Below are 16,159 nucleotides of genomic sequence, written 5' to 3'. Positions count from 1 at the left end.
ATATTTCCATGCTCTTCCAGATGGCTGTGTAGATATATCCATGTTCATACAGATGGCGGTGAAGATATTTCCATGTTCATACAGATAGCGGTGTAGTTATTTCCATGTGTAAAGAGATAGCTGTGTAGATATTTCCAAGTATATGCAGATAGCTGTGTAGATATTTCCATTTTCATGCAGATAGCGGTTTAGATATTTCCATGTTCAAACAGATAGCGGTGTAGATATTTCCATGTTTATACAGATAGCGGTGTAGATATTTCCATGTTTATACAGATAGCAGTATAGATATCTCCATCTTAATACAGATGGCGGTGTAGATATTTATATGTTCATAGAGATGGCGGTGCAGATATTTCCATGTTCATACAGATGGCGGTGTAGATATTTCCATGTTCATACAGATAGCGGTGTAGTTATTTCCATGTGTAAAGAGATAGCTGTGTAGATATTTAAATGTATATGCAGATAGCAGTGTTGATATTTCGATTTTCATGCAGATAGCGGTGTAGATATTTCCATGTTCAAACAGATAGCGGTGTAGATATTTCCATGTTCATACAGATAGCGGTGTAGATATTTCCATGTTTACACAGATAGCGGTGTAGATATTTCCATGTTCATACAGATAGCGGTGTAGATATTACCATGTTCATACAGATAGCGGTGCTGATATTTCCATGTTAATATATGTAGCGGTGTAGATATTTCCATGTTTATACAGATAGCGGTTTAGATATTTCCTTCTTAATACAGATGGCGGTGTAGATATTTATATGTTCATACAGATGGCGGTGCAGATATTTCCATGTTCATACAGATGGTGGAGTAGATATTTCCATGTTTATAGAGATAGCGCTGTAGTTATTTCCATGTGTAAAGATATAGCTTTGTAGATATTTCCATGTATATGCAGATCGCTGTGTAGATATTTCCATTTTCATGCAGATAGCGCCGTAGATATTTCCATGTTCAAACAGGTAGCGGTGTAGATATTTCCATGTTCATGCAGATAGCAGTGCAGATATTTCCATGTTTATACAGATAGTGGTGAAGATGTATGCATGTTTACACAGATAGCGGTGTAGATCTTTCCATGTTCATACAGATAGCGGTGTAGATATTCCCATGTTCTTCCAGATGGCTGTGTAGATATATCCATGTTTATACAGATGGCGGTGAAGATATTTCCATGTTCATACAGATAGCGGTGTTGTTATTTCCATTTGTAAAGAGATAGCTGTGTAGATATTTCCATGTATATGCAGATAGCTGTGTAGATATTTCCATTTTCATGCAGATATCGGTTTAGATATTTCCATGTTCAAACAGATAGCGGTGTAGATATTTCCATGTTCATAGAGATACCGGTGTAGATATTTCCATGTTCATACAGATAGAGGGGTTATTTCCATGTTCTTACAGATAGCGGTGCTGATATTTCCATGTTTATACAGGTAGCGGTGTAGATATTTCCATGTTTATACAGATAGCAGTGTAGATATTTCCATGTTTATACAGATAGCGGTGTAGATATTTCCATGTTTTTACAGATAGCGGTGTAGATATCTCCATCTTAATACAGATGGCGGAGTAGATATTTATATGTTCATACAGATGGCGGTGCAGATATTTCCATGTTCATACAGATGGCGGTGTAGATATTCCCATGTTCATACAGATAGCGGTGTAGATATTTCCATGTTCATACAGATAGTGGTGTAGATATTTCCTTGTTCATACAGATAGCGGTGCTGATATTTCCAGGTTTATACAGGTAGCGGTGTAGATATTTCCATGTTCACGCAGATAGCGGTGTAGATATTTCCATGTTCATCCAGATGGCTGTGTAGATATATCCATGATCAAACAGATGGCGGTGAAGATATTTCCATGTTCATAGAGATAGAGGGGCTGATATTTCCATGTTCATAGAGATAGCGGTGCTGATATTTCCATGTTTATGCAGGTAGCGGTGTAGATATTTCCATGTTTATACAGGTAGCGGTGTAGATATTTCCATGTTTATACAGATAGCGGTGTAGATATTTCCATGTTTATACAGACAGCGGTGTAGATATTTCTATCTTAATACAGATGGCCGTGTGGTTATTTATATGTTCATACAGATGGCGGTGCAGATATTTCCATGTTCATACAGATGGCGGCGTAGATATTTCCATGTTCATACAGATAGCGGTGTAGTTATTTCCATGTGTAAAGAGATAGATGTGTAGGTATTTCCATGTATATGCAGATAGCTCTGTAGATATTTCCATTTTCATGCAGATAGCAGTTTAGATATTTCCATGGTCAAACAGATAGCGGTGTAGATATTTCCATGTTCATACAGATAGCGGTGTAGATATTACCATGTTTATACAGATAGCGGTGATGATGTATGCATGTTTACACAGATAGCGGTGTAGATATTTCCATGTTCATACAGATCGCGGTGTAGATATTTCCATGTTCAAACCGATAGCGGTGTAGATATTTCCATGTTCATACAGATAGAGGTGTAGATATTTCCATGTTCATACAGATAGCGGTGTAGATATTTCCATGTTCATACAGATAGCTGTGTAGATATTTTCATGTTCATACAGATAGCGGTGCTGATATTTCCATGTTTATACAGGCAGCGGTGAAGATATTTCCATGTTTATACAGATAGCGGTTTAGATATTTCCTTCTTAATACAGATGGCGGTGTAGATATTTATATGTTCATACAGATGGCGGTGCAGATACTTCCATGTTCATACAGATGGCGGTGTAGATATTTCCATGTTTATAGATATAGCGGTGTAGTTATTTCCATGTGTAAAGAGATAGCTGTGAAGATATTTCCATGTATATGCAGATAGCTGTGTAGATATTTCCACTTTCATGCAGATAGCGGTGTAGATATTTACATGTTGAAACAGATAGCGGTGTAGATATTTCCATGTTCATCCAGATGGCTGTGTAGATATATCCATGTTCACAGAGATAGAGGTGTAGATATTTCCATGTTCATACAGGTAGTGGTGTAGATATTTCCATGTTCATACAGATAGCGGTGTAGTGATTTCCATGTTCATAGAGATAGCGGTGTAGGTATTTCCATGTTCATACAGATAGCGGTGCTGATATTTAAATGTTTATACAGGTAGCGGTGTAGATATTTCCATGTTTATACAGATAGCGGTGTAGATATTTCCATGTTTATACAGATAGCGGTGTAGATATTTCCAAGTTTATACAGATAGCGGTGTAGACATCTCCATCTTATTATAGATGGCGGTGTAGATATTTATATGTTCATACAGATGGCGGTGCAGATATTTCCATGTTCATACAGATGGTGGAGTAGATATTTCCATGTTCATACAGATAGCGGTGTAGATATTTCCATGTTCATACAGATAGCGGTGTAGATATTTCCATGTTCATACAGATAGCGGTGTAGATATTTCCATGTTCAAACAGATAGCGGTGTAGATATTTCCATCTTCATAGAGATAGCGGTGTAGATATTTCCTTGTTCTTACAGATAACGGTGCTGATTTTCCATGTTTATACAGGTAGTGGTGTAGATATTTCCATGTTTATACAGATAGCAGTGTAGATATTTCCATGTTTATACATATAGCGGTGTAGATATTTCCAAGTTTATACAGATAGCGGTGTAGATATCTCCATCTTAATATAGATGGGGGTGTAGATATTTATATCTTCATACAGATGGCGGTGCAGATATTTCCATGTTCATACAGATGGCGGTGTAGATATTTGCATGTTTATGGAGATAGCGCTGTAGTTATTTCATGTGTAAAGAGATAGCTTTGTAGATATTTCCATGTATATGCAGATCGCTGTGTAGATATTTCCATTTTCTTGCAGATAGCTTTGTAGATATTTCCATGTTCAAACAGATAGCGGTTTAGATATTTCCATGTTCATGCAGATAGCAGTGTAGATATTTCCATGTTTATAGAGATAGCGGTGAAGATGTATGCATGTTTACACAGATAGCGGTGTATATATTTCCATGTTCATACAGATAGCGGTGTAGATATTTCCATGCTCTTCCAGATGGCTGTGTAGATATATCCATGTTCATACAGATGGCGGTGAAGATATTTCCATGTTCATACAGATAGCGGTGTAGTTATTTCCATGTGTAAAGAGATAGCTGTGTAGATATTTCCATGTATATGCAGATAGCTGTGTAGATATTTCCATTTTCATGCAGATAGCGGTTTAGATATTTCCATGTTCAAACAGATAGCGGTGTAGATATTTCCATGTTTATACAGATAGCGGTGTAGATATTTCCATGTTTATACAGATAGCAGTATAGATATCTCCATCTTAATACAGATGGCGGTGTAGATATTTATATGTTCATAGAGATGGCGGTGCAGATATTTCCATGTTCATACAGATGGCGGTGTAGATATTTCCATGTTCATACAGATAGCGGTGTAGTTATTTCCATGTGTAAAGAGATAGCTGTGTAGATATTTAAATGTATATGCAGATAGCAGTGTTGATATTTCGATTTTCATGCAGATAGCGGTGTAGATATTTCCATGTTCAAACAGATAGCGGTGTAGATATTTCCATGTTCATACAGATAGCGGTGTAGATATTTCCATGTTTACACAGATAGCGGTGTAGATATTTCCATGTTCATACAGATAGCGGTGTAGATATTACCATGTTCATACAGATAGCGGTGCTGATATTTCCATGTTAATATATGTAGCGGTGTAGATATTTCCATGTTTATACAGATAGCGGTTTAGATATTTCCTTCTTAATACAGATGGCGGTGTAGATATTTATATGTTCATACAGATGGCGGTGCAGATATTTCCATGTTCATACAGATGGTGGAGTAGATATTTCCATGTTTATAGAGATAGCGCTGTAGTTATTTCCATGTGTAAAGATATAGCTTTGTAGATATTTCCATGTATATGCAGATCGCTGTGTAGATATTTCCATTTTCATGCAGATAGCGCCGTAGATATTTCCATGTTCAAACAGGTAGCGGTGTAGATATTTCCATGTTCATGCAGATAGCAGTGCAGATATTTCCATGTTTATACAGATAGCGGTGAAGATGTATGCATGTTTACACAGATAGCGGTGTAGATCTTTCCATGTTCATACAGATAGCGGTGTAGATATTCCCATGTTCATCCAGATGGCTGTGTAGATATATCCATGTTTATACAGATGGCGGTGAAGATATTTCCATGTTCATACAGATAGCGGTGTTGTTATTTCCATTTGTAAAGAGATAGCTGTGTAGATATTTCCATGTATATGCAGATAGCTGTTTAGATATTTCCATTTTCATGCAGATAGCGGTTTAGATATTTCCATGTTCAAACAGATAGCGGTGTAGATATTTCCATGTTCATAGAGATACCGGTGTAGATATTTCCATGATCATACAGATAGAGGGGTTATTTCCATGTTCTTACAGATAGCGGTGCTGATATTTCCATGTTTATACAGGTAGCGGTGTAGATATTTCCATGTTTATACAGATAGCAGTGTAGATATTTCCATGTTTATACAGATAGCGGTGTAGATATTTCCATGTTTTTACAGACAGCGGTGTAGATATCTCCAACTTAATACAGATGGCGGAGTAGATATTTATATGTTCATACAGATGGCGGTGCAGATATTTCCATGTTCATACAGATGGCGGTGTAGATATTCCCATGTTCATACAGATAGCGGTGTAGATATTTCCATGTTCATACAGATAGTGGTGTAGATATTTCCTTGTTCATACAGATAGCGGTGCTGATATTTCCAGGTTTATACAGGTAGCGGTGTAGATATTTCCATGTTCACGCAGATAGCGGTGTAGATATTTCCATGTTCATCCAGATGGCTGTGTAGATATATCCATGATCAAACAGATGGCGGTGAAGATATTTCCATGTTCATAGAGATAGAGGGGCTGATATTTCCATGTTCATAGAGATAGCGGTGCTGATATTTCCATGTTTATGCAGGTAGTGGTGTAGATATTTCCATGTTTATACAGGTAGCGGTGTAGATATTTCCATGTTTATACAGATAGCGGTGTAGATATTTCCATGTTTATACAGACAGCGGTGTAGATATTTCTATCTTAATACAGATGGCCGTGTGGTTATTTATATGCTCATACAGATGGCGGTGCAGATATTTCCATGTTCATACAGATGGCGGCGTAGATATTTCCATGTTCATACAGATAGCGGTGTAGTTATTTCCATGTGTAAAGAGATAGATGTGTAGGTATTTCCATGTATATGCAGATAGCTCTGTAGATATTTCCATTTTCATGCAGATAGCAGTTTAGATATTTCCATGGTCAAACAGATAGCGGTGTAGATATTTCCATGTTCATACAGATAGCGGTGTAGATATTACCATGTTTATACAGATAGCGGTGATGATGTATGCATGTTTACACAGATAGCGGTGTAGATATTTCCATGTTCATACAGATCGCGGTGTAGATATTTCCATGTTCAAACCGATAGCGGTGTAGATATTTCCATGTTCATACAGATAGAGGTGTAGATATTTCCATGTTCATACAGATAGCGGTGTAGATATTTCCATGTTCATACAGATAGCTGTGTAGATATTTTCATGTTCATACAGATAGCGGTGCTGATATTTCCATGTTTATACAGGCAGCGGTGAAGATATTTCCATGTTTATACAGATAGCGGTTTAGATATTTCCTTCTTAATACAGATGGCGGTGTAGATATTTATATGTTCATACAGATGGCGGTGCAGATACTTCCATGTTCATACAGATGGCGGTGTAGATATTTCCATGTTTATAGATATAGCGGTGTAGTTATTTCCATGTGTAAAGAGATAGCTGTGAAGATATTTCCATGTATATGCAGATAGCTGTGTAGATATTTCCACTTTCATGCAGATAGCGGTGTAGATATTTACATGTTGAAACAGATAGCGGTGTAGATATTTCCATGTTCATCCAGATGGCTGTGTAGATATATCCATGTTCACAGAGATAGAGGTGTAGATATTTCCATGTTCATACAGGTAGTGGTGTAGATATTTCCATGTTCATACAGATAGCGGTGTAGTGATTTCCATGTTCATAGAGATAGCGGTGAAGGTATTTCCATGTTCATACAGATAGCGGTGCTGATATTTAAATGTTTATACAGGTAGCGGTGTAGATATTTCCATGTTTATACAGATAGCGGTGTAGATATTTCCATGTTTATACAGATAGCGGTGTAGATATTTCCAAGTTTATACAGATAGCGGTGTAGACATCTCCATCTTATTATAGATGGCGGTGTAGATATTTATATGTTCATACAGATGGCGGTGCAGATATTTCCATGTTCATACAGATGGTGGAGTAGATATTTCCATGTTCATACAGATAGCGGTGTAGATATTTCCATGTTCATACAGATAGCGGTGTAGATATTTCCATGTTCATACAGATAGCGGTGTAGATATTTCCATGTTCAAACAGATAGCGGTGTAGATATTTCCTTCTTCATAGAGATAGCGGTGTAGATATTTCCTTGTTCATACAGATAACGGTGCTGATTTTCCATGTTTATACAGGTAGTGGTGTAGATATTTCCATGTTTATACAGATAGCAGTGTAGATATTTCCATGTTTATACATATAGCGGTGTAGATATTTCCAAGTTTATACAGATAGCGGTGTAGATATCTCCATCTTAATATAGATGGGGGTGTAGATATTTATATCTTCATACAGATGGCGGTGCAGATATTTCCATGTTCATACAGATGGCGGTGTAGATATTTGCATGTTTATGGAGATAGCGCTGTAGTTATTTCATGTGTAAAGAGATAGCTTTGTAGATATTTCCATGTATATGCAGATCGCTGTGTAGATATTTCCATTTTCTTGCAGATAGCTTTGTAGATATTTCCATGTTCAAACAGATAGCGGTTTAGATATTTCCATGTTCATGCAGATAGCAGTGTAGATATTTCCATGTTTATAGAGATAGCGGTGAAGATTTATGCATGTTTACACAGATAGCGGTGTATATATTTCCATGTTCATACAGATAGCGGTGTAGATATTTCCATGCTCTTCCAGATGGCTGTGTAGATATATCCATGTTCATACAGATGGCGGTGAAGATATTTCCATGTTCATACAGATAGCGGTGTAGTTATTTCCATGTGTAAAGAGATAGCTGTGTAGATATTTCCATGTATATGCAGATAGCTGTGTAGATATTTCCATTTTCATGCAGATAGCGGTTTAGATATTTCCATGTTCAAACAGATAGCGGTGTAGATATTTCCATGTTTATACAGATAGCGGTGTAGATATTTCCATGTTTATACAGATAGCAGTATAGATATCTCCATCTTAATACAGATGGCGGTGTAGATATTTATATGTTCATAGAGATGGCGGTGCAGATATTTCCATGTTCATACAGATGGCGGTGTAGATATTTCCATGTTCATACAGATAGCGGTGTAGTTATTTCCATGTGTAAAGAGATAGCTGTGTAGATATTTAAATGTATATGCAGATAGCAGTGTTGATATTTCGATTTTCATGCAGATAGCGGTGTAGATATTTCCATGTTCAAACAGATAGCGGTGTAGATATTTCCATGTTCATACAGATAGCGGTGTAGATATTTCCATGTTTACACAGATAGCGGTGTAGATATTTCCATGTTCATACAGATAGCGGTGTAGATATTACCATGTTCATACAGATAGCGGTGCTGATATTTCCATGTTAATACAGGTAGCGGTGTAGGTATTTCCATGTTTATACAGATAGCGGTTTAGATATTTCCTTCTTAATACAGATGGCGGTGTAGATATTTATATGTTCATACAGATGGCGGTGCAGATACCTCCATGTTCATACAGATGGCGGTGTAGATATTTCCATGTTTATAGAGATAGCGGTGTAGTTATTTCCATGTGTAAAGAGATAGCTGTGTAGATATTTCCATGTATATGCAGATAGCTGTGTAGATATTTCCACTTTCATGCAGATAGCGGTGTAGACATTTACATGTTCAAACAGATAGCGGTGCAGATAATTCCATGTTCATCCAGATGGCTGTTTAGATATATCCATGTTCATAGAGATAGAGGTGTAGATATTTCCATGTTCATACAGGTAGTGGTGTAGATCTTTCCATGTTCATACAGATAGCGGTGTAGCTATTTCCATGTTCATACAGATAGCGGTGTAGATATTTCCAAGTTTATACAGATAGCGGTGTAGATATCTCCATCTTAATATAGATGGCGGTGTAGATATTTATTTGTTCATACAGATGGCGGTGCAGATATTTCCATGTTCATAGAGATAGTGGTGTAGATATTTCCATGTTCATACAGATAGCGGTGCTGATATTTAAATGTTTATACAGGTAGCGGTGTAGATATTTCCATGTTCATACAGATAGCGGTGTAGATATTTCCATTTTTATACATATAGCGGTGTAGATATTTCCAAGTTTATACAGATAGCGGTGTAGATATCTCCATCTTAATATAGATGGCGGTGTAGATATTTATATGTTCATACAGATGGCGATGCAGATATTTCCATGTTCATACAGATGGTGGAGTAGATATTTCCATGTTTATAGAGATAGCGCTGTAGTTATTTCCATGTGTAAAGATATAGCTTTGTAGATATTTCCATGTATATGCAGATCGCTGTGTAGATATTTCCATTTTCATGCAGATAGCGCCGTAGATATTTCCATGTTCAAACTGATAGCGGTGTAGATATTTCCATGTTCATGCAGATAGCAGTGCAGATATTTCCATGTTTATACAGATAGCGGTGTAGATATTCCCATGTTCATCCAGATGGCTGTGTAGATATATCCATGTTTATACAGATGGCGGTGAAGATATTTCCATGTTCATACAGATAGCGGTGTTGTTATTTCCATTTGTAAAGAGATAGCTGTGTAGATATTTCCATGTATATGCAGATAGCTGTGTAGATATTTCCATTTTCATGCAGATAGCGGTTTAGATATTTCCATGTTCAAACAGATAGCGGTGTAGATATTTCCATGTTCATAGAGATACCGGTGTAGATATTTCCATGTTCATACAGATAGAGGGGTTATTTCCATGTTCTTACAGATAGCGGTGCTGATATTTCCATGTTTATACAGGTAGCGGTGTAGATATTTCCATGTTTATACAGATAGCAGTGTAGATATTTCCATGTTTATACAGATAGCTGTGTAGATATTTCCATGTTTTTACAGAGAGCGGTGTAGATATCTCCATCTTAATACAGATGGCGGAGTAGATATTTATATGTTCATACAGATGGCGGTGCAGATATTTCCATGTTCATACAGATGGCATTGTAGATATTTCCATGTTCATACAGATAGCGGTGTTGTTATTTCCATTTGTAAAGAGATAGCTGTGTAGATATTTCCATGTATATGCAGATAGCTGTGTAGATATTTCCATTTTCATGCAGATAGCGGTTTAGATATTTCCATGTTTAAACAGATAGCGGTGTAGATATCTCTTTCTTAATACAGATGGCAGTGTAGATATTTATAAGTTCATAGAGATGGCGGTGCAGATATTTCCATGTTCATACAGATGGCGGTGTAGATATTCCCATGTTCATACAGATAGCGGTGTAGTTATTTCCATGTGTAAAGAGATAGCTGTGTAGATATTTCCAAGTATTTGCAGATGGCTGTGTAGAGATTTCCATTTTCATGCTGATAGTGGTTTAGATATTTAAATGTTCAAACAGATAGCGGTGTAGATATTTCCACGTTCATACAGATAGCAGTGTAGATATTTCCAAGCTTATACAGATTGCGAAGATGTATGCATATTTACACAGATAGCGGTGTAGATATTTCCATGTTCATGCAGATAGTGGTGTAGATATTTCCATGTTCATCCAGATGGCTGTGTAGATATATCCATGTTCATACAGATGGCGGTGTAGATATTTCCACGTTCATACAGATAGTGGTGTAGATATTTCCATGTTCATACAGATAGTGGTGTAGATATTTCCATGTTCATAGAGATAGCGGTGTAGATATTTCCATGTTCATACAGATAGCGGTTCTGATATTTCCAGGTTTATACAGGTAGCGGTGTAGATATTTCCATGTTCATGCAGATAGCGGTGTAGATATTTCCAAGTTCATCCAGATGGCTGTGTAGTTATATCCATGATCAAACAGATGGCGGTGAAGATATTTCCATGTTCATAGAGATAGAGGGGCTGATATTTCCATGTTCATAGAGATAGCGGTGCTGATATTTCCATGTTTATGCAGGTAGCGGTGTAGATATTTCCATGTTTATACAGGTAGCGGTGTAGATATTTCCATGTTTATACAGATAGCGGTGTAGATATTTCCATGTTTATACAGACAGCGGTGTAGATATTTCTATCTTAATACAGATGGCTGTGTGGTTATTTATATGTTCATGCAGATGGCGGTGCAGATATTTCCATGTTCATACAGATGGCGGCGTAGATATTTCCATGTTCATACAGATAGCGGTGTAGTTATTTCCATGTGTAAAGAGATAGATGTGTAGGTATTTCCATGTATATGCAGATAGCTCTGTAGATATTTCCATTTTCATGCAGATAGCGGTTTAGATATTTCCATGGTCAAACAGATAGCGGTGTAGATATTTCCATGTTCATACAGATAGCGGTGTAGATATTTCCATGTTTATACAGATAGCGGTGATGATGTATGCATGTTTACACAGATAGCGGTGTAGATATTTCCATGTTCCTACAGATCGCGGTGTAGATATTTCCATGTTCAAACCGATAGCGGTGTAGATATTTCCATGTTCATACAGATAGAGGTGTAGATATTTCCATGTTCATACAGATAGCGGTGTAGATATTTCCATGTTCATACAGATAGCGGTGTAGATATTTTCATGTTCATACAGATAGCGGTGCTGATATTTCCATGTTTATACAGGCAGCGGTGAAGATATTTCCATGTTTATACAGATAGCGGTTTAGATATTTCCTTCATAATACAGATGGCGGTGTAGATATTTATATGTTCATACAGATGGCGGTGCAGATTCTTCCATGTTCATACAGATGGCGGTGTAGATATTTCCATGTTTATAGATATAGCGGTGTAGTTATTTCCATGTGTAAAGAGATAGCTGTGAAGGTATTTCCATGTATATGCAGATAGCTGTGTAGATATTTCCACTTTCATGCAGATAGCGGTGTAGATATTTACATGTTGAAACAGATAGCGGTGTAGATATTTCCATGTTCATCCAGATGGCTGTGTAGATATATCCATGTTCACAGAGATAGAGGTGTAGATATTTCCATGTTCATACAGGTAGTGGTGTAGATATTTCCATGTTCATACAGATAGCGGTGTAGATATTTCCATGTTCATACAGATAGCGGTGTAGTGATTTCCATGTTCATAGAGATAGCGGTGTAGGTATTTCCATGTTCATACAGATAGCGGTGCTGATATTTAAATGTTTATACAGGTAGCGGTGTAGATATTTCCATGTTTGTACAGATAGCGGTGTAGATATTTCCATATTTATACAGATAGCGGTGTAGATATTTCCATGTTTTTACAGATAGCGGTGTAGATATCTCCATCTTAATACAGATGGCGGAGTAGATATTTATATGTTCATACAGATGGCGGTGCAGATATTTCCATGTTCATAAAGATGGCGGTGTAGATATTCCCATGTTCATACAGATAGCGGTGTAGTTATTTCCATGTGTAAAGAGATAGCTGTGAAGATATTTCCAAGTATTTGCAGATGGCTGTGTAGAGATTTCCATTTTCATGCTGATAGTGGTTTAGATATTTAAATGTTCAAACAGATAGCGGTGTAGATATTTCCACGTTCATACAGATAGCGGTGTAGATATTTCCAAGCTTATACAGATTGCGAAGATGTATGCATATTTACACAGATAGCGGTGTAGATATTTCCATGTTCATGCAGATAGCGGTGTAGATATTTCCATGTTCATCCAGATGGCTGTGTAGATATATCCATGTTCATACAGATGGCGGTGTAGATATTTCCACGTTCATACAGATAGTGGTGTAGATATTTCCATGTTCATGCAGATAGCGGTGTAGATATTTCCATGTTCATAGAGATAGCGGTGTAGATATTTCCATGTTCATACAGATAGCGGTGCTGATATTTCCAGGTTTATACAGGTAGCGGTGTAGATATTTCCATGTTCACGCAGATAGCGGTGTAGATATTTCCATGTTCATCCAGATGGCTGTGTAGATATATCCATGATCAAACAGATGGCGGTGAAGATATTTCCATGTTCATAGAGATAGAGGGGCTGATATTTCCATGTTCATAGAGATAGCGGTGCTGATATTTCCATGTTTATGCTGGTAGCGGTGTAGATATTTCCATGTTTATACAGGTAGCGGTGTAGATATTTCCATGTTTATACAGATAGCGGTGTAGATATTTCCATGTTTATACAGACAGCGGTGTAGATATTTCTATCTTAATACAGATGGCCGTGTGGTTATTTATATGTTCATACAGATGGCGGTGCAGATATTTCCATGTTCATACAGATGGCGGCGTAGATATTTCCATGTTCATACAGATAGCGGTGTAGTTATTTCCATGTGTAAAGAGATAGATGTGTAGGTATTTCCATGTATATGCAGATAGCTCTGTAGATATTTCCATTTTCATGCAGATAGCGGTTTAGATATTTCCATGGTCAAACAGATAGCGGTGTAGATATTTCCATGTTCATACAGATAGCGGTGTAGATATTTCCATGTTTATACAGATAGCGGTGATGATGTATGCATGTTTACACAGATAGCGGTGTAGATATTTCCATGTTCCTACAGATCGCGGTGTAGATATTTCCATGTTCAAACCGATAGCGGTGTAGATATTTCCATGTTCATACAGATAGAGGTGTAGATATTTCCATGTTCATACAGATAGCGGTGTAGATATTTCCATGTTCATACAGATAGCGGTGTAGATATTTTCATGTTCATACAGATAGCGGTGCTGATATTTCCATGTTTATACAGGCAGCGGTGAAGATATTTCCATGTTTATACAGATAGCGGTTTAGATATTTCCTTCTTAATACAGATGGCGGTGTAGATATTTATATGTTCATACAGATGGCGGTGCAGATTCTTCCATGTTCATACAGATGGCGGTGTAGATATTTCCATGTTTATAGATATAGCGGTGTAGTTATTTCCATGTGTAAAGAGATAGCTGTGAAGATATTTCCATGTATATGCAGATAGCTGTGTAGATATTTACACTTTCATGCAGATAGCGGTGTAGATATTTACATGTTGAAACAGATAGCGGTGTAGATATTTCCATGTTCATCCAGATGGCTGTGTAGATATATCCATGTTCACAGAGATAGAGGTGTAGATATTTCCATGTTCATACAGGTAGTGGTGTAGATATTTCCATGTTCATACAGATAGCGGTGTAGATATTTCCATGTTCATACAGATAGCGGTGTAGTGATTTCCATGTTCATAGAGATAGCGGTGTAGGTATTTCCATGTTCATACAGATAGCGGTGCTGATATTTAAATGTTTATACAGGTAGCGGTGTAGATATTTCCATGTTTGTACAGATAGCGGTGTAGATATTTCCATGTTTATACAGATAGCGGTGTAGATATTTCCATGTTTTTACAGATAGCGGTGTAGATATCTCCATCTTAATACAGATGGCGGAGTAGATATTTATATGTTCATACAGATGGCGGTGCAGATATTTCCATGTTCATACAGATGGCGGTGTAGATATTCCCATGTTCATACAGATAGCGGTGTAGTTATTTCCATGTGTAAAGAGATAGCTGTGTAGATATTTCCAAGTATTTGCAGATGGCTGTGTAGAGATTTCCATTTTCATGCTGATAGTGGTTTAGATATTTAAATGTTCAAACAGATAGCGGTGTAGATATTTCCACGTTCATACAGATAGCGGTGTAGATATTTCCAAGCTTATACAGATTGCGAAGATGTATGCATATTTACACTGATAGCGGTGTAGATATTTCCATGTTCATGCAGATAGCGGTGTAGATATTTCCATGTTCATCCAGATGGCTGTGTAGATATATCCATGTTCATACAGATGGCGGTGTAGATATTTCCACGTTCATACAGATAGTGGTGTAGATATTTCCATGTTCATACAGATAGCGGTGTAGATATTTCCATGTTCATAGAGATAGCGGTGTAGATATTTCCATGTTCATACAGATAGCGGTGCTGATATTTCCAGGTTTATACAGGTAGCGGTGTAGATATTTCCATGTTCACGCAGATAGCGGTGTAGATATTTCCATGTTCATCCAGATGGCTGTGTAGATATATCCATGATCAAACAGATGGCGGTGAAGATATTTCCATGTTCATAGAGATAGAGGGGCTGATATTTCCATGTTCATAGAGATAGCGGTGCTGATATTTCCATGTTTATGCAGGTAGCGGTGTAGATATTTCCATGTTTATACAGGTAGCGGTGTAGATATTTCCATGTTTATACAGATAGCGGTGTAGATATTTCCATGTTTATACAGACAGCGGTGTAGATATTTCTATCTTAATACAGATGGCCGTGTGGTTATTTATATGTTCATACAGATGGCAGTGCAGATATTTCCATGTTCATACAGATGGCGGCGTAGATATTTCCATGTTCATACAGATAGCGGTGTAGTTATTTCCATGTGTAAAGAGATAGATGTGTAGGTATTTCCATGTATATGCAGATAGCTCTGTAGATATTTCCATTTTCATGCAGATAGCGGTTTAGATATTTCCATGGTCAAACAGATAGCGGTGTAGATATTTCCATGTTCATACAGATAGCGGTGTAGATATTTCCATGTTTATACAGATAGCGGTGATGATGTATGCATGTTTACACAGATAGCGGTGTAGATATTTCCATGTTCCTACAGATCGCGGTGTAGATATTTCCATGTTCAAACCGATAGCGGTGTAGATATTTCCATGTTCATACAGATAGAGGTGTAGATATTTCCATGTTCATACAGA

The sequence above is a fragment of the Gorilla gorilla genome, chromosome 6 (genome assembly GCF_029281585.2).
Source record: "Gorilla gorilla gorilla isolate KB3781 chromosome 6, NHGRI_mGorGor1-v2.1_pri, whole genome shotgun sequence".
NCBI classification, from domain to species: Eukaryota; Metazoa; Chordata; class Mammalia; order Primates; family Hominidae; genus Gorilla; species Gorilla gorilla.
This window is presented reverse-complemented; position numbering follows the sequence as displayed.